At 44.8% G+C, this 21,932-nt stretch overlaps 1 non-coding gene across 1 annotated transcript; it reads left to right on the forward strand.

Moving 5' to 3' along the window:
- Window positions 1–13,198: 13,198 nt before the first annotated feature.
- LOC120693595 lies at window positions 13,199–13,305 on the forward strand. The gene has a single exon (XR_005683055.1). It is a non-coding gene; the product is annotated as a small nucleolar RNA R71 (small nucleolar RNA).
- The last annotated feature ends 8,627 nt before the right edge of the window (window positions 13,306–21,932 follow it).

Here is a 21,932-nt window from a genome sequence, read left to right on the forward strand (position 1 = left end):
AACTTCTTTTTGCTTTCCCCTAGGGGTATATACCCTGAAACCATGAAGTTTATGATATTCGCATACCAGGGGTGCGAAGCTGTTACTTTGAGAAGCATATCGTCCCGTAGGAAGTCATTTATCGGCGGGTCTTGGGTATTCGTATTGGTCATGCGCGATAAATGATCCGCCACTGAATTCTCTACTCCTTTCTTATTTTTAATTTCCAAATCAAACTCTTGGAGTAGAAGAATCCATCTGATCAACCTCAGTTTAGCATCCTTTTTAGTGAAGAGGTACTTGAGTGCGGCATGGTCTGTATAGATGATGACCTTGGTACCCACTAAATAGGATCTAAACTTGTCGATAGCGAAGACAACTGCTAGGAGCTCATTTTCTGTTGTGGCATAATTGAGCTGAGCTCCAGTGAGTGTCTTGCTTGCGTACGCGATCGCGTGATGCTTCTTATCCTTGGTTTGACCAAGTACAGTCCCCACCGTGTAATCACTAGCATCACACATGATCTCGAACGAGAGCTTCCAATCTAGGGGTTGAATGATTGGAGCTGAGATGAGTGCCTTTTTTGAGCGTATCAAAGGCTTTATGGCACTCATATGTGAATTGGAAAGGGGCATCCTTGGCTAGGAGACTTGTGAGGGGTCTAGCAATCTGGGAGAAGTTTGGGATGAACCTTCGATAGAATCCGGCATGGCCAAGGAAGCTTCTGATTCCTTTCACATTGATGGGAGGCGGAAGTTGTTCAATGACTTCAATCTTCGCCTTATCCACCTCTATCCCTCTTTCGGACACTAAGTGTCCTAAAAAGATGCCTTCACAGACCATGAACTGACATTTCTCCCAGTTGAGGATCAGGTCCTTCTCTTGGCATCTCTGCAAGACTCTGTCTAAATTTTCCAGACAATGATCGAAGGTCATCCCATAGACCGAGAAGTCGTCCATGAAAACTTCCATAATTTCTTCGATCATGTCGGAGAAAATAGGCATCATGCACCTTTGGAATGATGCGGGTGTGTTACATAACCCAAACGACATTCGTCGGTAGGCATATGTTCCATAGGGGCATGTGAACATGGTCTTGCTCTGATCTTCGGGATGGATGGGTATTTGATGGTAACCAGAATAACCATGAAGGAAACAGAAGTAGGAGTGCTTCGCCAATCGCTCTAACATCTCATCGATGAAAGGTAGTGGGAAGTGATCCTTCTTAGTGGCCTTGTTGTGTTTTCTGTAATCTATACACATCGTCCATCCCGTGACGGTTCGTTGGGGAATTAGCTCGTTCTTGCTATTTTCCACCATCGTCATGCCTCCTTTCTTGGGCACGACTTGAACTGGGCTTACCCACTCACTATGCGGAACAGGATAGATAATTCCGGCATCTAAGAGTTTAAGAACCTCTTTCTTTACCACCTCCCTCATAGCATTGTTCAACCTTCTTTGGGGTTCCCTAGAAGGTGCTATTGAGGGATCCAATGGGATTCGGTGGGTGTAGAGGGCAGGACTGATGCCCTTGAGGTCTTGTAGGGTGTAGCCTAAGACCGATCGATGCTTCTCTAAAACAGCGATGAGCTTATTCGTCTCCTCTTCCGAGTGTTTGTCGCTGATAATCACGGGAGACTCTACATCGCTATTCAGAAAGGCATATCTAAGCCCTGAAAGTAAAGGCTTTAGCTCAATCGGAGGTCGTGATGGCTTCTCAGTCGCGAGCAGTTCAGAAGTTTCACCGGATTCTTCTTCTGCATCGCTGACTTCTTCCGGTATTTCCTCGATATCCTCCTAGAGGCCCAAGTCAACAAACTCGAAGGTGGAAGTGGCCATTATTTCCTCGATTGGCTCTGGAATAGGGAGATCTTCCACTGAGCATGTCAATGCTCGACCCACGGGGATGTGGAATGTGTCCTTCCCTAACTTGATGTTTAAACATCCGTCCTTAGGAACATCCGAAAAGAGAGCTTTAAGGGGATGTCCTATCAAGAAGTCGAAGTTGAGACCTTCGAAGATATGGAAGTTCAGATGGATTTTAACATTATTGTGCCATAATGGCACATCGGTGATTATCCCGTAGCTGCTCGTAAGAGAACCTGAAGGTCTCCTAAGCTGTCTGTCTGTCGAAGTGAGTTTGTAATTGCCTGGAAAAGCTAAGGCAAACTCATCTGACATGAGATTAGCTCCGACAGCGGGACTATAGAGAGAATCCACATTTTGATTTTGGAGATGGCAACAGAATGATGTGGAGGGAGAGTTTAGATAAATTAGAGATACGAATGACTCTCCTTCCTGCAGCCATTCGTTGCTGATCAATGTTGTCAACTCTTGAACTGTCTCCCGAAGAAAATCTGTAGGAGTGACGGGGCTTGGTGGTCACTTCTGGCAGAAGTATCTTGAGGTGTTGCCGAGATCTTCAAAGACATCAGGCTCGATACTTTGGAGAAATTCAGGAGGTAGAGGGTCTTCTTCCTCCAATGTTTCGGATTTATGTTCAGGGGCGGTCTCATAGATCAAATCTACTGATTGGCTTTCAGGGGGTTCCGATTCGATTTCTGAAGGTTCCGCTTGATGCATCTCGGGCTCTGTGGGGACTGGCTCATGGATACAAACGAAAGTGGTTCTGTCCAAGATTTTGTTGAGGACTTCTCTACTTTCGGTTGGGGTAAGATGAGCGAACGATCCTCCAGTGGTAAGATCGAGATGGTGTGCAGACTCCTTGTCAAGACCAGCATAAAAATGCTGGAGCGGGTAATGACAAGTCTGGGCCTGATTTTACCAATAAGGTAAATCTAGCCCAAGCTACACCGATTGATTCCTTATTATTCTGATGGAAGGTTAAAATTTCTGTTCGTAAGGCACATATTCGTGAAAGTGGAAAGAATGTAGAATAGAATCTGTCCCGAAGTTCAATCCAACTTCCATTCACACAGCCTACGACACGAATGTACCATTGCTTCGCTTCTCCCGAAAGGGAAAAATGAAACAATTTCCATTTAAGAGTTTCGAGTGTCATGCCCGAGATTTTCTTGCATGAACATACTTGCTCTAAATCGCGCAGATGATGGTAGGGATTTTCAAAATCCCTTCCTGAAAAGGAATTTTCCTGAATAAAGGCTATGTAGCCTGAGTCGAGTTCATAGCTAGTAGAAAGAATTGTGTCAGCAGAGGGTGCTAGCTCATAGAACTCGCTCTTGGGTGAAGAGAGCTGTAAAAGGGATAGCTGCTCCATGGGTAATGGGGGTTGAGGTAGAATCAAAGAAAAAGTCGCTAAGCATACACATCAACTAATATAAGGCAGAGATGATAACTTGCGATCTAAACTCTAATTCCAAATAAACAAACAAAGAAAGTCTCGAACACTTACAACCGAATAAGCATCCGTCGAGGTACAAGCGGAGAAAAGTGCCGACAGACCCGGCACTTCCCCCGACTCCTCCTCACTCTCCTCCTCTTCTTCTACACCTCCTAGTCTACCTAAGCATCTAGGATGAAGGCCTCAAGCTCCAAGGGAGAAAGGTGAGTTGAGAGGGTGTGATGTGTGTGTTCATTCCTCTCCCCCCTCCCCTTGTATTTATAGGAGGGAGCCACGGGCTGAAGCTCCTGGAACCGACCTAAGCAACCAGCGAGGAGGCGCCACGTGTCGAGGATGAGGCGGTGGGGCCCATGGGCTAGGTCGGTCGACCAGTAGGTCGGTCGGCCTGCCAGGTGGGCCAACCCCATTTTAATAAATAAACCTATGCTAGCATTTATTCCACATTTTGATTCCTTTTTGTGCAGGAGTTGACGGTCAAAATTGGTCGTTAATGACCGTCAACAGTGACCGGCAAAAGGTTTCCAAGAAAGCAAATACTCTTTCCCGAAAAATCGAAAATAAGCCCCATTTTCCACCTCCCGAAGAGTGCAAAGAAATTGGATGGTGAGGAGTCGAGAACCATACTCCTCAACGGGAACGAAGTTATCCCATCCAATTGCATGCCAGACGTTAGAGAAGTCTTCGTACATAGTTGTTTTGATGAGGAGGTCCGGATCAAATGCTCGGGTGTGGACGAAGCTTCTGTTCTTGAGGATGGCGTAGCCTTGTCGTTCACGATCATCTCGCAAGTCGAGGTACAGTGCATCTTCCGCATCAATCTCTATGACCTCGTGATAAAGCCGGAGTGCCCGATCTTTCAGTGAGTGGGGATAAATTTGACTTGGCGGAAGATGACCCTCACGATCCGACTACGATGAGCGAACCCGAAGCGCCAATGCAATCGCTGAACCAACTCCCTGTGGTTACCGACCTCGTTGGTGCAAGATCAGCCTGATCACGCAGACCAATTCCTGTTCACAATCGAAGAACGAACAAGAACAAGAGGCGAGCAATCTATATATCACTCGAAGGTGGAGTTCTGCAATACACGAGGACAGCGCTGATTTGCGCGTGTTCAGGAGTAGCTAAAGCTAGATGTAAAACAAAACTCAAGTCTGAAAATAAAAGAGGAGTCTATCTAAATAGGGGACGCAGCCCCTGGCGGCCAGGAGGGGCGGCGCTACAGTACCCGCGGGTACTGTTCACACCTAGGGTTGCGAAGGTTGGGCCTCCTGTTGGGCTAACTGCTATTCTTCTGGGCCTTCGTTCTTCAATAGCATGACGTAGTTCAATTCCCTCACACGGGCTCGAGTAATTGGCCCAAGTGTAGGGGATGGTGCATGGGCCTGGAGTGGAGGTAATGGGGACGTGGGTTCCTGATCTTCCGTCAGGTTCTGGATAACTCTCGTTGTAGGCAGAGCGAGACACACCGATCCGGCTTTAGATCCTAAGACCCGAATCCAGCAATCTTAGCACCACAACTCCTCTGGTTATCAACCGTGTCACAACCCAGTTGAACTCGCCAAGAAGGCTAATCCCTGCAAGCGCAACGAAGAACACAAGCAAGAACTCGAAAGAACGCAGCTCAATTGAAGTGACTCTGCAGATGAAATATTAATCTCAAAGTTGGGGTCTCACAAACCGACACGGCAGCGAAACTGTTCTCGACAGAATAATAATCTAAGCAAAACCCAAGTAACCTAATGGCGGCTGCTGTGTATATAGAAGAGAGAGGCTAGGGGGGCGGCCAAGGGGGTGGCCGGGCAACCCTAGGGAGTACAAGGCCTTCGGGCCCAAAAACTGGCGTCGCTGCATCCAGGCAGATTCTGGTCGTCATGTTGTTTCGACGATTCCCATCGACTCCAAGCGTAATTTGATATGGGATCAGTTGGGCTGGAAAGCTTATCTCCTTAGCTTTCCAACGATATATAGAACGCCCAAAACGGAGCTTGTATGTGGCCTGGGCGTCCGTTTTCGTGAGGCCTGCTCCTGCAGTCCGAACCGGACTCGCGAATAAATCGGACTTCAATGTGGATTGGGCTTTGAACTCTATCTTCGCTTGGGCCTTGGTCATATGCGTATTGGTCATGTCCTCATTAGGAGGTGCGCCTGGTGGTGTTGCTGATGTAAATGTTCTTGTATTGTAGTTGATGTCCTCATCATCCTCCCCTTCTTGAACCGAAGTCGTCCTCGACGGCAACTCCTCATCTTCTCCCGCGTACAGTTTCAAATCTGCGACATTAAAACTAGTGGAAATACCAAACTCTGCAGGCAGGTCAAGGATATAAGCATTATCATTAATCTTGGTTAGTACCTTGAAAGGACCAGCAGCACGAGGCATCAATTTAGAACGGCGCAAAGTAGGAAAACGATCCTTTCTCAAATGCAACCAACCATATCACCAGGTTCAAAAGTAACAAGTTTCCTACCTTTACTACCAGCAACTTGATATTTAGCATTAGCAGCAGCAATGTTTTGTTGAGTCTGTTCATGCAAATTAATCATGTGTTCAACATGGGCAACATCATCTATGTGTGGGGCGTCCGCAGTATCAAGCGAAAACAAATCAATAGGCGCCCGAGGAATCTAACCATAAACAATCTGAAAAGGGCACATCTTTGTAGAAGAATGTGTTGCATGATTATAAGCAAACTCAACATGAGGTAGGCAATCTTCCCAATGTTTCAAATTTTTGTCTGAAACAGCCCTAAGCATGGTTGACAAAGTTCTATTAACCACCTCAGTTTGTCAATCAGTCTGAGGGTGACAAGTTGTGCTAAACAGCAATTTAGTTCCCAATTTATTCCAAAGTGATCTCCAAAAATGACTGAGAAACTTAGCATCACGATCAGAGACTATTGTATTCGGAATACCATGCAAATGAATAATCTCTCGAAAGAACAATTCAGCAACACTGCTAGCATCATCAGTCTTATGACATGGTATAAAATGAGCCATTTTGGAGAATCTATCAACAACCACGAAAATGCTATCCCTCCCCTTCTTAGTTCTAGGCAATCCCAAAACAAAGTCCATAGAAATATCAAGCCAAGGGAAAGTAGGGACAGGCAAAGGCATATACAAACCATGATTGTTCAGTCGTGACTTAGCTTTCTGACAAGTAGTGCAGCGGGCAACAAGGCGCTCGACATCACGGCGCATCCGGGGCCAAAAGAAGTGGGCGGCCAGCACCTCATGCGTCTTGTAGACGCCAAAGTGTCCCATGAGACCGCCTCCATGTGCTTCCTGTAACAACAAAAGATGAACCGAGCTTGCTGGAACACACAGCTTGTTAGCGCGAAACAAGAACCCATCCTGCATGTGAAATTTGCCCCATGGTTTGCCATTCATACAATGAGCTAAGATATCTTTAAAATCAGCATCATCGACATATTGATCTTTCATAGTTTGCGAGCCAAAGATTTTAAAATCTAACTGGGACAACATGGTATATCGACGAGACAAAGCATCAGCAATGACATTTTCCTTCCCATTATTGTGTTTAATAATGTAAGGGAAAGACTCAATGAATTCTACCCAATTAGCATGACGACGGTTCAGATTTGTTTGGGTACGAATATGTTTCAAAGCCTCATGATCAGAATGGATTATAAACTCGCGATGCCAAACATAGTGCTGCCATGTTTTCAAAGTGCGAACTAAAGCATAAAGCTCCTTATCATAAGTAGAATATCTCAGGCTAGCACCGCTTAATTTCTCACTAAAATAAGCAACCGGTTTTCCTTCTTGTAACAAAACAGCACCTAGCCCAATACCGCTAGCATCACATTCAAGCTCAAACACTTTATTAAAATCAGGCAATTGCAAGAGGGGAGCATGTGTTAACTTATCTTTCAAAGTGTTGAACGCTACCTCCTGCAAGTCGCCCCAAGCAAATGGCGCACCTTTCTTTGTAAGCTCGTGCAAAGGGGCTGCAATGGAGCTGAAATCACGGACGAACCGACGGTAGAATCCTGCAAGTCCAAGAAAGCTCCGTATCTATGTGACCGTCGTCGGTGTAGGCCATTCCCGAATGGCATCGATCTTGCTGCTGTCCACCTCAATGCCCTGTGGAGTAACAACATAGCCAAGAAATGAGACACGTTGTGTGCAAAAGATGCATTTTTTTATGTTGCCAAACAAGTGAGCAGCACGCAACGCATCAAATACAGCACACAAATGTTCTAAATGTTCTTGCATAGACTTGCTGTAAATTAGGATATCATCAAAATCAACACGTGTAGCAAGTAAAACAGGAGCATTCAACTTGATTTCAGAATTAGAGGTCGATGGTGATGGTTCAAGTTGTTTAGCATTCCTAGCAGCTCGAGCAAGATCATCTTTAACAATTTGTTCAGGTGTCATTGGATGTATAATTATTTTCTGACCCTTAAACATGAAAGAATAATGATTCGAACGACCATGATGCAAGCTATCAGTATCATATTGCCAAGGTCTACCAAGTAACAAAGAGCATGCTTCCATGGGAATAACATCACAATCGACAAAATCAGAATAAGCACCCATGGAGAAAGGGACACGCACCGACCGTGTTACTCTAATTTTTCCACCATCATTAAGCCACTGGATGTGATATGGATTCGGATGCTTACGAGTGGGTAATGACAACTTCTTGACCAGCACGGTACTCGCCAAGTTGTTGCAGCTGCCGCTGTCGATGATGATGTGAATCGACCGCTCCTGCACAACGCCCTTTGTATGGAATAGAGTGTGTCGCTGATTCTTCTCGGGCTGGGTGACCTGTGTACTAAGAACACGCTGCGCAACAAGACTTTCATACCTATCGGCGTCGCCCGGGTTGACATGTACCTCCGCCTTAGCTGCATGGTCAGTGGCAAACATAGCATATTGAGTTTCCTCAGAATCACTAGCGGAAGAGTACTCACCATCATCACGAATGAGCAAAGTGCGCTTGTTAGGACAATCCTAAATCACGTGTCCAAATCCTCTGCAACGATGACACTGAATATCCCGTGTACGGCCTGTGGCGGAAGCTGCGCCTGTGGACGGGGGTGTTGCAGGTTTGGCCGGCCTCTCGCGCGGCGTAGTGCTGGTCGTGGATGGCGCAGGCAGGGCAGGCGCTGAGCTGGTTGCCTGGCTTCTTCCTGCAAAAGAGTTAGAATATGTCTTCGAGCGGCAACCCTACACTTCACGTTCAGCTTTGCAAGCATATGCAAACAATGTGGTCATATCATTATATTCCTTATAATCAAGTATGTCCAGAATTTCGCGGTTCAAACCACCGCGAAAACATGCCATATCAGTGTCGTCTGTCTCAAACAACTCACAACAAATCATACCTTTTTGTAACTCCTGGTAGTAGTCCTCAACAGATTGTTGACCTTGTCGAAAGCACTGCATTTTTTCAAGCAAATCTCGTGCATAATATGAAGGGACAAATCTGTGTCACATGACAGCTTTTAATTGAGTCCAAGTGGTGGGAGGGGGATGTTTTTGTATATATTCACGCCACCAAATTAAAGCAAAATCAGTAAATTCACTAATAGCAGCTTTAACTTGAGAACTAGCAGGAATATCATGGCATGAAAATTTCTGTTCGACCTCTAGTTCCCAATCAAGATAAGCAGCAGGATCATATTTGCCATTAAAAGATGGAATTTTAAATTTAATCTTAGCAAAAGAGTCATTATGTTGATGACGTACCACACGGCGGGCACGACCGCTGCGAGTTCCCTCTTCCTATTCCGTGTCACCACCATAATCCTTCTGCAACTCCATGATCGTCATGTTCAACACATCGAGGCATGACACGATGTCGTCGAGCGTGGTCTTAGTGGCCGTCTGAGCGAGGTCTAGCTGGTCGAACCGCTCGTTCGACGACGTGATCGTCGAGTCAAGCCGTTCATGCATCGTCTTCATGTCCGCGGCAAGTCCGTCAACCTGTGTTCGCATGTCCTGTAGCTAGTCATCTTTCGTGCCTTGGTCTCCTGCCATAGTGAGCGCAAACACAAAAACAAAGCCTACGACAACAAGGGTGTAACGGCTCACAAGGCGCTCACAGTAGTGCTGTTATCAAATTCTTATCCGTTCTTACCAAGCATACAGGGGTGAGCTGCAACCAACAGGTAGAACCGGCGCAAGATTGGAGGAACGATTGCCTGGAGAAATAAAGTCTGCTCGTCGTAGAACTATGTGGAATTCTGGGTAGGCTGCACTCAATGCAAGGATTAGCACAATCAAACAATAATGCAAGGTTGAATTATAGTGGCAAACATGTCACAAAGCTTCTGGAAACAAAGTGCACAAGGTGGAGCAAGGTTAGGAAAAAAAAGAACACAGAAAAAGAAGTGCAGCAGGGAGCGCACACGGCTTGCGCGCAGCCAGAACCGAGTCTGCCCCCAAACAAATAGATCGCCCACCTCCTTGCTGTTTCCTTCTTTTTGTTTTTTTTTGTACTTTTTTTCGGAGAAACTCACAAACAGATCTCTCTCTCTCTCTCAAGATCCTGACATCCCTTTTTTTGTGATTGCTTTCCAAAATAAACAAACAGGAGGGCACGATCGGGGGAAGCGTGATCGGGGGAATCGGTTTCCTCGTTTTTTTTGACTTGGCACACAAGGCAGGGGAGGGCGGGTCGGCGCGAAAGGGGGGAAGGGACGCGATCAGAAGGATCGCGTAGAATGGGGAAGGGGGGGGGGGGGAGATCGCGAGTGGTGGAAGAAAGAAAAGAAACGAGAGACACAATGCAACTAGCAACAATTTAACGCGTAAGCACACAAATTCAACAATGCAAATTATTAAAAGAAAGTGCAAGGCTCAAAAGGTTGCTGGGACAATGATCTAACCTGAAATATATTTTTTTGGTTTTGTGGACTGTAGGAAGGGGAAGAACACTAGATAAACTCACCGATCAACTTGGAATCCTGATACCACTTGATAGAGCCGGAGTGCCCGATCTTTCGGTGAGTGGATAAATTCGACTTGGCCGAAGATGACCCTCACGATCCGACTACATCGAGCGAACCCGAAGCGCCAATGCAATCGCTGAACCAACTCCCTGTGGTTACTGACCTCGTTGGTGCAAGATCAGCCTGATCACGAAGATCAATTCCTGTTCGCAATCGAAGAACGAACAAGAACAAGAGGCGAGCAATCTATATATCACTCGAAGGTGGAGTTCTGCAATACACGAGGATAGTGCTGATTTGCGCGTGTTCAGGAGTAGCTAAAGCTAGATGTAAAACAAAACTCAAGTCTGAAAATAAAAGAGGAGTCTATCTAAATAGGGGACGCAGCCCCTGGCGGCCAGGAGGGGCGGCGCTACAGTACCGCGGGTACTGTTCACACCTAGGGTTGCGAAGGTTGGGCCTCCTGTTGGGCCAACTGCTATTCTTCTGGGCCTTCGTTCTTTAATAGCATGATGTAGTTCAATTCCCTCGCACGGTCTCGAGTAATTGGCCCAAGTGTAGGGGATGTTGCCTGGGCCTGGAGTGGAGGTGCGCCTGGTGGTGTTGCTGATGTAGATGTTCTTGTATTGTAGTTGATGTCCTCATCACCTCGGCTTGCGGATCGGCTTACATCTCTTCGTATTGTTCCTCTTCCTCGTAGTCCATTGTGCTTGGTGTAGGTGTAGGTTCGAGTGTGTACGAGCTTGAGCCACCCCAGAACGGGATGAACTTCCAACCGTCATCTTCTTAAATACGCCGAAAACCTTCCGTCCTAAGCCTTTTATGATGGACAAAGCACGTGCAACTCAAAACGGGTTATGTTAGTGAAACCGAAACGAATGTTCTTACCCGTGAATTGCTCCTTCTTTCTTGCAGCAAATAAATGAGAGAGAGAGAGAGGTCTCTTGAAATCAAATCTTGAGCAAAAATCCAATGAAAACCCGAGAGAAAAGTTTGAGAGAGTTTGAGAGGGAGTGGGTGAATGAGAGTTGAGTGTGTGAGATCAAAACTTACCCCTCGGCCTCTATTTAAAGAGAGAATGGCCGGGCACCGTTGGAGGGAACACACCTCAACGGCTAGCGACCATTGGAGAAGGGTGGGCCCACTAGCCGTTAGCAGGGGGCCGGCCGACCCTAGGGTTCGACCGAACCCTAGGTGGGCCCCCTTGCCGACAGCCATGGCCCACTACCCTTCTAACGGTCATAATCTTTTTAAATTTTGGTGCCTGCCAAACTTTTCATCGAAAATATGTTCAAATTTATTTTTCAAAGGATTTTCCTTCTCAGAAATTTTTTTAGATTTTTGTAAAAACATGGAAAAGTCTAGAAAAGTTTCTAGCATGCAAGGGTTTTTTGAAAATTCAAATATGTAGTGGGAAAATTTGAAAAAGTCGAGAAAAGTAAAATGGTGGAAAAGTAAATATGAGATACGTACCGATTTACCTTCGGCAAGGGCTCGTTGTTTAGAGTCTGACGAGCGGGACCTTTCTCCTGCGTTGATTACCATTGCTCGGCTCGTCTTGGAGAATTGGACGAGGACGAGCTTGCGACCTTACGCCACACCTTCTTTGCACGTCTTCTCTTTGATATCGTGGTCGTAGGTCTTGATGGTGGAGATTCTGGTGCATCCCAAAGTGCCTGCCCTTTGTCATCCTGTTGGTTCAGGATGCGCTGCTCTTCCCTTTGTTTAAATCTGAAGAACATGTCCTCCTTTCCGACATGAAAATGGATTTCTCCTCTTCCCACGTCAATCCTTGCTCTAGCGGCCCTCAGGAATGGTCGCCCAAGGATGAGCTCGATTCCGAGGTCGCCTTCTATATCCATGACCACGAAGTCTGCAATGACAAAGGAGTCTCACACGCGGACTAAGACATTCTTGGCTATCCCTCTGGGATACCAGATTGTAGAGTCTGCGAGCTGCACACACATATATATTGGGGAGAGAGCAGGGTATAAGAGTTTCTCGTATATTACCATGGGCATAATGTTGACACTAGCCCCCAGGTCGCAGAGTGCATGCTCATAGTATTGATCGAAGATTGAGCAATTGATCATAGGGACCCTTGGATCTTCTTGAATTGCTACTACCAGGCCATCCCAAGTGTCATTCTTTGGGGGATTGTACCTGCCTGCATGGTTAATTCGAGAAGTCTGCCGGGGAAGGTTGCCCCACCCGGTAGACACCATATTTGCAGTTTCAACGGGAGATTCGGGTTGCCCCGGAATTTTCCCGGACTCAGAGATAGGAACAGCAGCAGCGATTTTTGCGAGTTGTGTTTCTATCATTTTTTTTGAAACTTAGTTTATTTTTAAGAGCAGAAGAAAGAGTTTCAATTTTTGCATTTATACCCTCCAAAATTTTATCATTGGCAGCAAGCTTTTTGTTTAAAGATTCGTTTATTTTAGCTTGGTCAAAAACTAGGTCTCTCAACGAGGGTTGGTTCGAATTGAAATTTGAGTTAAAGTTGTTACCTCCTCCTTGGAATGGTGGGCGTGCCTGACCCCACCCCTGGCCTCCTTGTGGACGGAACTCGGTGTTGTTGTTGTTGATGTAGGCTGCGTCTTCACGGGTCTCGGGGCAGTCATTCCCCGAGTGTCCACAGTCACCACAAACCTCGCACGTTGAGTACGAGTTCATGGCATGAACGGGAACAGGCATTTGTTGCCAGTTCCCTTCATCAAGCTTCTTCAGTAGGAGGTCCAGCTTGGCGGCGAGCATGTCTGTCTCCTTGATGGTATGCATTCCGCCCTTGGTTCTGGGCTGGGAATGCTCCTTGTTCCAGCCCTGGTTGGAGACCATCTTTTCAATCAAGGCCGTAGCCTTGGCAATTGTCAGGTCGAGATAGGCTCCTCCATCAGCAGCATCAAGGTGGGCTCTGGATGTTGTCGTTAGCCCAATGTAGAAGCTTTGGAGCACGAGCCACTCGTCCATCCCATGATGAGGATAGGCAAGTATGTATTCTTGCAATCTCTCCCAAGCTTCTGGGATGGATTCCATCCCTGTCTGTTGGAACTTTGAAATTCTTCCGCGTAGGGCATTTGTTTTGCCCAACGGAAAGAATTTGGCGAGGAACGCCATGGAACACTTGTCCCAGGTGCTGACGGCTTCCTTGTTCTGATAAAACCACTGTTTCGCCTTCCCCAGGAGGGAGAAAGGAAATAGGCAGAGCCTGATGGCGTCAGCTGTAACGCCTTGTATGGTTACGGTCTTTCATAACTCCAGAAAGTTCTGGAGATGGGCATTGGCGTCCTCATTCGGCTTGCCACAGAATGGGCTAGCCTACAGCATGTTAATGAGGCTGGATTTCAGCTCAAAGTTCACGTCCCCAACATCAATGTTGGGTCCAGTTGCCACATTGGCAGCTAAGGGGACGGAGAAATCACGGAGAGTCTTCTCAGCCATGGGTTTGGTTGATGGTGCTTGGAAAGCGTTGACTCTCCTTAGAGCCCCAATTTACGTACCGCAAGCGCACGGATCATGGTAGCTTTTCCCTTAGAGTACTCCCCCAAGGTTTATCAATTCGTGGATCGGAAGCGAACCGACTAGAGTTTACCATCTAATCTATCGAACCTATCCTAAACATGAAGTGAAGATTGCATATAAACTGAACACTTGATAGATATGAATGAAGCATAAGTGTTCATCGCACCCACAACCGTAGATCAGATAACACAACCAATGAGCTAGGGCCTATCGTCTCTAGGGACAGTTCTAGTCAAAAAGGTGATCAAAACATAGATTGCATCTCAACTAAAGGTACATGAAATCATCTCTCAGAAAGGCGGCTCGCCAAGGTCACCGGTGCGAGGTGCGTGTCGACGCCTAAGGTTTCCCAAATCTTTACCCCAAATGCCCACCAAGTGCTCTTACTCGAAGCTCCTCCTCTTGGTGGCCGCGCAACGACTCCCATGGTACTCGCCATCGATCCTATTTCACATCATGTCGTCGCTAGAACTTTTCCCTCCGCCATGCTGTCACCACACCGGGGTAATCAACCAACTAGCTAAAACACGCTACCTCAACGTATCCGCAAGATATAGACTAATCACCACGAATAGATCTAATCTTGCTATGAACATATGGATGCATCACATATGAGAAAGAAAGCATGCATTGAAGTAGACCAAAGCCGAGACAGCTAGAATAAAGAGTAGATTGATATCACCATCGTGTGTGTACATACCCCGACGAATGTTGGGGATGACTCCCGAACTCCACCATGGCACAACCTCGCAGGGAGGCCATGGCGGCTAGGGGTGCCCTAAGCCATCTCCTAGGTACCCTCGAAGACTCGCGGTGGCCGTCAGCCTCCTCCGGTCTTGGCCCTAGGTTTTCATCGAGTTCTAGGTGGATTGATTCCGCGAGTTGAATAAGGTGCGAGCTATTTATAAGCTGAGGAAGCCACCGGTCGAAGGGGAGGCCGAACCGCCTCGGAAACGGGTTAGGCCGGCCGGCCTCATGGGCCTAGGCCGGCCGGCCTACCCTCTTTCGGACCCGCCTCGGTCTCATCTTTCGCATGTAGACTCCTCGCATCTTCTAGAGTTTATGTCCTTCACGATTGCACCCCTTTGGACGTCGTTATCTTGGAGATATCTTCAAGGAAACGATAGGATAGGGAATCCTTCCTTAAATCTTTATTTGCTTTGCTTAATCCCGAAGTATCTTGATCTCATCTTTGTGGGCTTGGTCCTTTGGGCTCTCTTGGAGGATGGATGTGCATGAATGGGCTTCGAATCAACATGGGCTTTGGTCTTCGTCTTTCTCCGTGTTAGCGCTCGATCACGGGCCTCGTCGTTTCATGCTCCAAAATAGGCCAAAAACCTGCAAAAATGAAGTTCCTCCAAAATATATGTGCAAATGTGAAAATGACCAATAATTAGGCCGGGGTTAGGACGGTTAGTTATTTTGATATTAAATTCATACCATTATCAAGGATAAACAAGGGATAAAATGGGTACTTAAGGAGCACCAACATTCCCCCCATGCTTAAACCTTGCTCATCCTCGAGTAAGTCTAGGTGCTTTGCTTATAAAGAAATCAGCGTTGCCCCTCAATGTACTCTCTGCACTTAGTCATACATAACAAGACATATTGCTCTCTCAAGTATTTAGCATTTAAGTTCATGTTGTGACCAGCTACTTTTTCATTATGGAAGATAGACTAGCAATTAAAGAACAAGCCACAATAATAAATAAATACAATGCTCTCAAACTTAAGCGAACTTCAAACCTACATTAGATTGTCTTCATCGTGAAGAGTTTTCAAAAGAATGCATATCAAACATAAGTGAGGTTCTCTTGCAAAAGATCATGGAAATACTCATCTCATCAAGTCTCTCAAGCCTACATTAGATTGTCTTCAACCTATTCTACTCGTATATAAAAGTGGAAGGCTTATGTGGAGCTTGGTAGGTAAAAACAATCCTAGCAAAACATTATATCTGAAATATTGTCAAACTAAGAGAGAGATCTATTGGATTAACTGAGACTAGTCAAAAAGGCCATTGGAAAATAATGTTGGAGAGGGAGAAAGATGAAACACACACATTTAGATAGGTGGACATGTGCAAGTGGCAAATGGATGATCCCGAGACACAAATGAAGTTCTCGTTATCGGATTGCACATGGTTGGAAGATTTGAGTATGGAATAATTCTTCAAAGTAACTTGGAAAATTAATGAAGCCAAAAAGAGCTAAGGAGCATTTTATTCTTCTCTTTTTTCTTTCATTTTTCTTTTCTTTTCTCTTTCTTTCTTTTTTTTCTTTTTTTTTTGCTCCTTAGAACTTTTGATAACATAGAATACTTACCCAGCCATCCCCCCATGCTTGAACGAATGCTCGTCCTCGAGTATGAATAGTGGGAGAACCAACTAGCTAGGGTAAGTATCTCAAATTCACCTTCTTCTTCATAGAACCTCTTGAATCTTCGGGGAGCCTTGTCTCCCAAAACTTTTCTTTATATGGTGCCCTTGATTCTTTTGATTCCGTCGAAATAATAATCCATACTCAAATTGGGTTGTGGTCAAGGAGTTAATCACAAAAAGATTTTTTTGGTTTAGGGTGGATATCCAGCGAGGTTTGCAAAATTCCCGAAGTAGAAACTCACAATGCATGGATAAATAGGCTAGCAAAAAGAAGGTTACACAAAAAAAAACGGAATGACTAGCTTCTTAGTCTCATACCGAAGAAATCAATCTTAATCCAACTCATCAAAATATAAGTTTGCAATCTAAAGGTTTCATCATGAAAGAATATGTATGTATAGGCTTTGGTAGGTAGAACTTTGCAAGAGATTCACAAATGTAGATAGAATAGAAATTAAGTTTTCAAATTAAACAACACAAGGTGTAAGGTCATCGGTAGACTTAAATCAAAGAGCAACATAGAATATGTGGGTCTAGAATTTAGTCATTTAACCTCCACAAATAAAAGAGCCGGTATTTTAATCATTTTAATTCCATTTAATTGAGAGCAAATGGTCAAGTCATATACAACATAGCGTAGGTAAAACAAGGCAGCAACTTTCATCACTTTTCCATAAGCAAGAGCATATAAGAATATCATCGTGGTGAGCTCAAGGTGATGGTGGTTATCATTCATTGAAAACAAAAACAAATATAGGTTGTACTCCTAGTAGCCATGTTATTATAGGGAGAGATATACAAAGGTTGCATCTATGGTTGAAGGCATATATGTACAAGCATTTAGAAAAAGAGAGAGTTGAGGAAGAATTACCGTCTTCTCGATGCTCGTAATGAAGTGTAGCGCGGCCTCCCCCATACTTAAGCATTGTGCTAAGCATGGAAGAAGAATCATGAGCATCTTGTGGCAACCGTGATTATCTTACTCCATGAGATCTTTCTTCCTTGTCCACGAAATCCTCCCCCATGCTTAGCATGAAGCTAGGCGTGGAAGGAGAAGATGGACCATCTTGCAATTCTTGAAGTCCTTCCCTCATGTGTATGAATATCATCTTCAATGTGTCTTCACCTTTGTTGCCTTAATTTCCTTCAACTTCTTCTTGTACTAAGTCATGGTCCCAATCATTGCTTCACATCGTCGTCGCCGCCTTCAATTCCTCGTTGTCCCATTGCTGCCTCATCTTCACAAATTTTTCTTTCAATTTCCAAAACAGAACATGTACTGAAACATTGCTCCATTACGAAGTGCACAAATTTTCCTTTCCAACGAGTCCTCATTCACCCAAAATTGATTCCGAACAAGAGAGTTATGTCCATTTCATCTCAGCGCTGCAATCTGCCCCGACGAATTTCAGAACGCGCAACGCCCAATGTTCTTGCCATATCTCCTTATATGGGTCTTCAAATTCATTGATCTTGGATGCGTTGGAACGGAAATTTCATGGAGCTTCTGAATATCAACTTTTTCTTCCTTGTACATCTATGTCCATGTGCAAAATTTGATGAAAACAGCGGGGCTTGCTCTCGAACTTTGGAGATGTTGACGAATTTGATTTCTTCTTTGATCACGAATTCATGGGAACGCTTTGTCATGCCTGCAAAACAATTCAAGTGCACAATCTACCCCCAAGGTGACAGTTGGGAGTAGAAACAATTGCCAACAAACCAAAAACATCCCCTAAGATACTTAACTTGTGGCATAGTTAGTCTAGTGAAAATTAAACCTAATGGGTTTATGTGAATGCAAGTGGGAGGTGTGTGTATGCAAATGAGAGGAAAATGGATTTCTATCTTGGTCAAAAGAGCTTAAAGATGGAGGTCCGCAAACAAGTTTAAACACCACGTTTACACAAGATTGCAAAAGGTAAATGCTATCATGATAAGCATTACATGGATAGGAAAGCATACATCAATAAGATTGAGACCAAGCTAGCAAAATGAGGGCATGAACAATGGTATGGATGCAAAGTGCAAATGCAAAGTTAGCAAAAACAAGTGTTAGCAAGGTTGAAAGGACCTTTCGATGTTGTTCCGCAACTAGCTTATTCAAAAACAATTGCTAAGAGTGACAAAAAGCCTTCGCGACACTTTAGAAGAAGTGAGGCTTTTGTCAATGAAAAGGTTATTTATCGAAAAGGACCAAGCAACCGAGCTAACAAGGTTTTAGAAGTAGGTTTATGGGTTTCCTATATTTTTTTTGGCTTAAAACAAAAATTTTGAAGAGAGAGTGCTGGGTATAGAAATTCTATCTAAGGTGGTTTTAAAAAAACTAGAGAGAAACAAAAGTTAGATTTTTTTTTGAAAGAAAAACATAACCTATGGTTTTAGGATTGCTCTATGAGTGATTTTCCTAAGGGTTTTAGGATCTCAAAAGCGAGGCTAGTCAATGTTTTTAGAAAAAGTTTTTTTTTAAATGCAACATGCAATGCAATGCAAGGGTGAGACGAACAATATGGTATGTAATGCAACACGGGGTGGGTGAACAAAATGATATGACATGATGAGGTGGTCTAAAACAAAATAAAAGTTAGCCTAAGTTAACTAGCCACAAGTTTAGAATCAAAGGGTGGTGCAATGCTTCATAAATCTCTCTAAAAAGACACAAAGAAAAAGACTCAAAACACTAATAGGCACACAAAAAGGTCTACAAGTTTCCCAAGATCAAATAACAAAGTGCTCCCTCAATAACATTTAGAATGAACAACATGAAGTTGTGGTTTTTGTTAGAGCAATGGTACAATGTTACTTGATATTCCGATTAAAGAGTGCAATGTAGACGGTCATATTAATATATATAAATAGATAAATAAAATGAACAGGTTGCCTCCCGCAAAGCGCTTTATTTAAAGTCATAGAGCTTGACTTTCTCACATACCTTCTCATTGATGTGAAGCCATGGTCCTTCGTGCGAGAATTCGAATTGTCCATGCAGCTTGTATTGATGACGCCTTTAGTTATCCATCATGGTTCGCCCTTAACATCTTCATGCATTGAATGTTGTCACTCGTGCCTTCCTTTGCCAACATCCTTGAGGCCCTTATTTTGTCCTGAGCTTCTGAATTCGATCATGTATGCTTGATGAAACCACAGCCCAAGCTCCTCTTCAATGTTGTCATCCTTATCTCCTTCACCTTGTTCTCGTCATGTTGCTCTTCGCCTCTTCTTCATAGATTTTCCCCTGCGTCCAGAATAGAACATATACCAAAATATAGCTCTATTGAGAAGTTTATGAAATTACCTTTCCAACAAGTGGTCATTCGCTTTAAACAGAGTCCAAATGAGAGAGTTATGACCGTTTTACTTTAGCGCTGCGTGCTGTCCAGAAAATTTCAGAGTGCACGACCTTCGATGTTTTGGCCATAACTTCTTGTGGGAAACTTCGATTGACTTCATTCTTGATTCGTTGGAACCGGAACTTCATGGGACTTTTGAATATCCAAAAATATACTGCAATTTTCTTCTGAGGTCGAGCAGAATATTGATGATAACAATGACTTCTTACGAATCGATCCGAAGATGTCAATGATCTTGATCTTGTGGTCTTCGGAGCGTCTTGTTGTGCATCCTTGGCTTCAAGGTCATCACCATTGATTCACCAGCGAGTAGTATGGCTCCAATGGTCTGTCTCCATGGTTCTTGCTTTGCCTAAGGTGTCAGGATCGAAGGAGGCTCCCGTGCTTTGTGTCGATGATCAGAGTGGTCTCTTTCTTTGATTGTACTCGACTAGAAGTTTCTTGAGCATCCCATGGAGAAGATGGGTGGCATCATGGTTCCTCTAATTTTGTTGCCTCCAGCATTGGTCGACTTCAAATCATCAACTTTTGTGCGCAAGGTCCTCCAAACATCTTGCGACATCGTCATCACTTTCTCCATTATTTGTTGCTGCCTCTTCTTCGTTGAATTCCTTGATCATCCTGCACAGAACATGTACCAAAATTCTACTCCATGGAAAGCCTTATGAAATTACCTTTTCAACAAGTGGTCATTGATCCCAAATGGACTCCGGATGAAGAAGTTATGGTCGTTTTACTCCGGCACTGCGCTCTGTCCCGAGACATTTCAGAACGCGCAGCGTTGAAAGATTTTACCATAACTCTTCACACCGATCTCCAAAATTCATAATTCTTAATGCATTGGAAAGAAGGCTTGATGGAGCTTTACAATATACAATTTTCTCTCATGGTACTTCTCTGATCATGGATGAAAATCTCATCACAACAGCAGTACTTTGGAGATGATGATGATCTGATCGTACGATTTTCTTTTTGGGCATACTTCATCACCTATGGCTTGGACAAAGAAATCTCCAAGAGACATTAGCCAAAATTGACACGGTGACATACCTTTTTCATCTTTACTTGTTTTGAGTGTGGGCTCGATAGCGGATGCTGGGCCACTAACAAAAGTTAGCACTTACCACTAAAGAGCGAGTCTTCACGTAGCCATCAACTTGCTTGAGTGAGATTGGACTTGTCAAAGTACGGACGTTGAGAACTTCTCAATCGCTTTGTGTCTACGGTTTTACCTGCATTCATGGACACAAACAAGAAACACAGGATATATGCAATAATAAAAATAGGGTTAGTCCAAAAAGATAGATAGATCTCCCTAGGGTTCGAGTTGCCGATCCCCGGCAACGGCGCCAGAAAAGCTTGTTGACACTTCTTAGAGCCCCAATTTACGTACCGCAAGCGCACGGATTGTGGTAGCTTTTCCTTTAGAGTACTCCCCCAAGGTTTATCAATCCGTGGATCGGAAGCGAACCGACTAGAGTTTACCATCTAATCTATCGAACCTATCCTAAACATGAAGCGAAGATTGCATATAAGTGTTCATCGCACCCACAACCGTAGATGAGATAACACAACCAATGAGCTAGGGCCTATCATCTCTATGTATAGTTCAAGTCAAAAAGGTGATCAAAATATAGATTGCATCTCAACTAAAGGTACACGAAATCATCTCTCAGAAAGGCGGCTCGCAAGCAGCCTACTTTCCCAAGGTCACCGGTGCGAGGTGCGTGTCGACGCCTAAGGTTTCCCAAATCTTTACCCCAAACGCCCACCAAGTGCTCTTACTCGAAGCTCCTCCTCTTGGTGGCCGCGCAACGACTCCCATGGTACTCGCCATCGATCCTATTTCACATCATGTCATCGCTAAAACTTTTCCCTCCGCCATGCTGTCACCACACCGGGGTAATCAACCAACTAGCTAAAACATGCTACCTCAACGTATTCGCAAGATATAGACTAATCACCACGAATAGATCTAATCTTACTATGAACATATGGATGCATCACATATGAGAAAGAAAGCATGCATTGCAGTAGACCAAAGTCGAGACAACAAGAATAAAGAGTAGATTGATATCACCATCGTGTGTGTACATACCCACACGAATATTGGGGATGACCCCCGAACTCCACCATGGCACAACCTCGCAGGGAGGCCATGGCGGCTAGGGGTGGCCTAAGCCATCTCCTAGGTACCCTCGAAGACTCGCGGCGGCCGTCAGCCTCCTCTGGTCTTGGCCCTAGGTTTTCGTCGAGTTCTGGGTGGATTGATTCCGCGAGTTGAATAAGGTGTGAGCTATTTATAAGCCGAGGAAGCCACCGGTTGAAGGGGAGGCCGAACCGCCTCGGAAATGGGCTAGGCTGGCCGGCCTCATGGGCCTAGGCCGGCCAGCCTACCCTCTTTCGGACCCGCCTCGGTCTCATCTTTCGCGTGTAGACTCCTCGCATCT

The sequence above is a fragment of the Panicum virgatum genome, chromosome 9N (assembly GCF_016808335.1).
Source record: "Panicum virgatum strain AP13 chromosome 9N, P.virgatum_v5, whole genome shotgun sequence".
Taxonomy (NCBI): Eukaryota; Viridiplantae; Streptophyta; class Magnoliopsida; order Poales; family Poaceae; genus Panicum; species Panicum virgatum.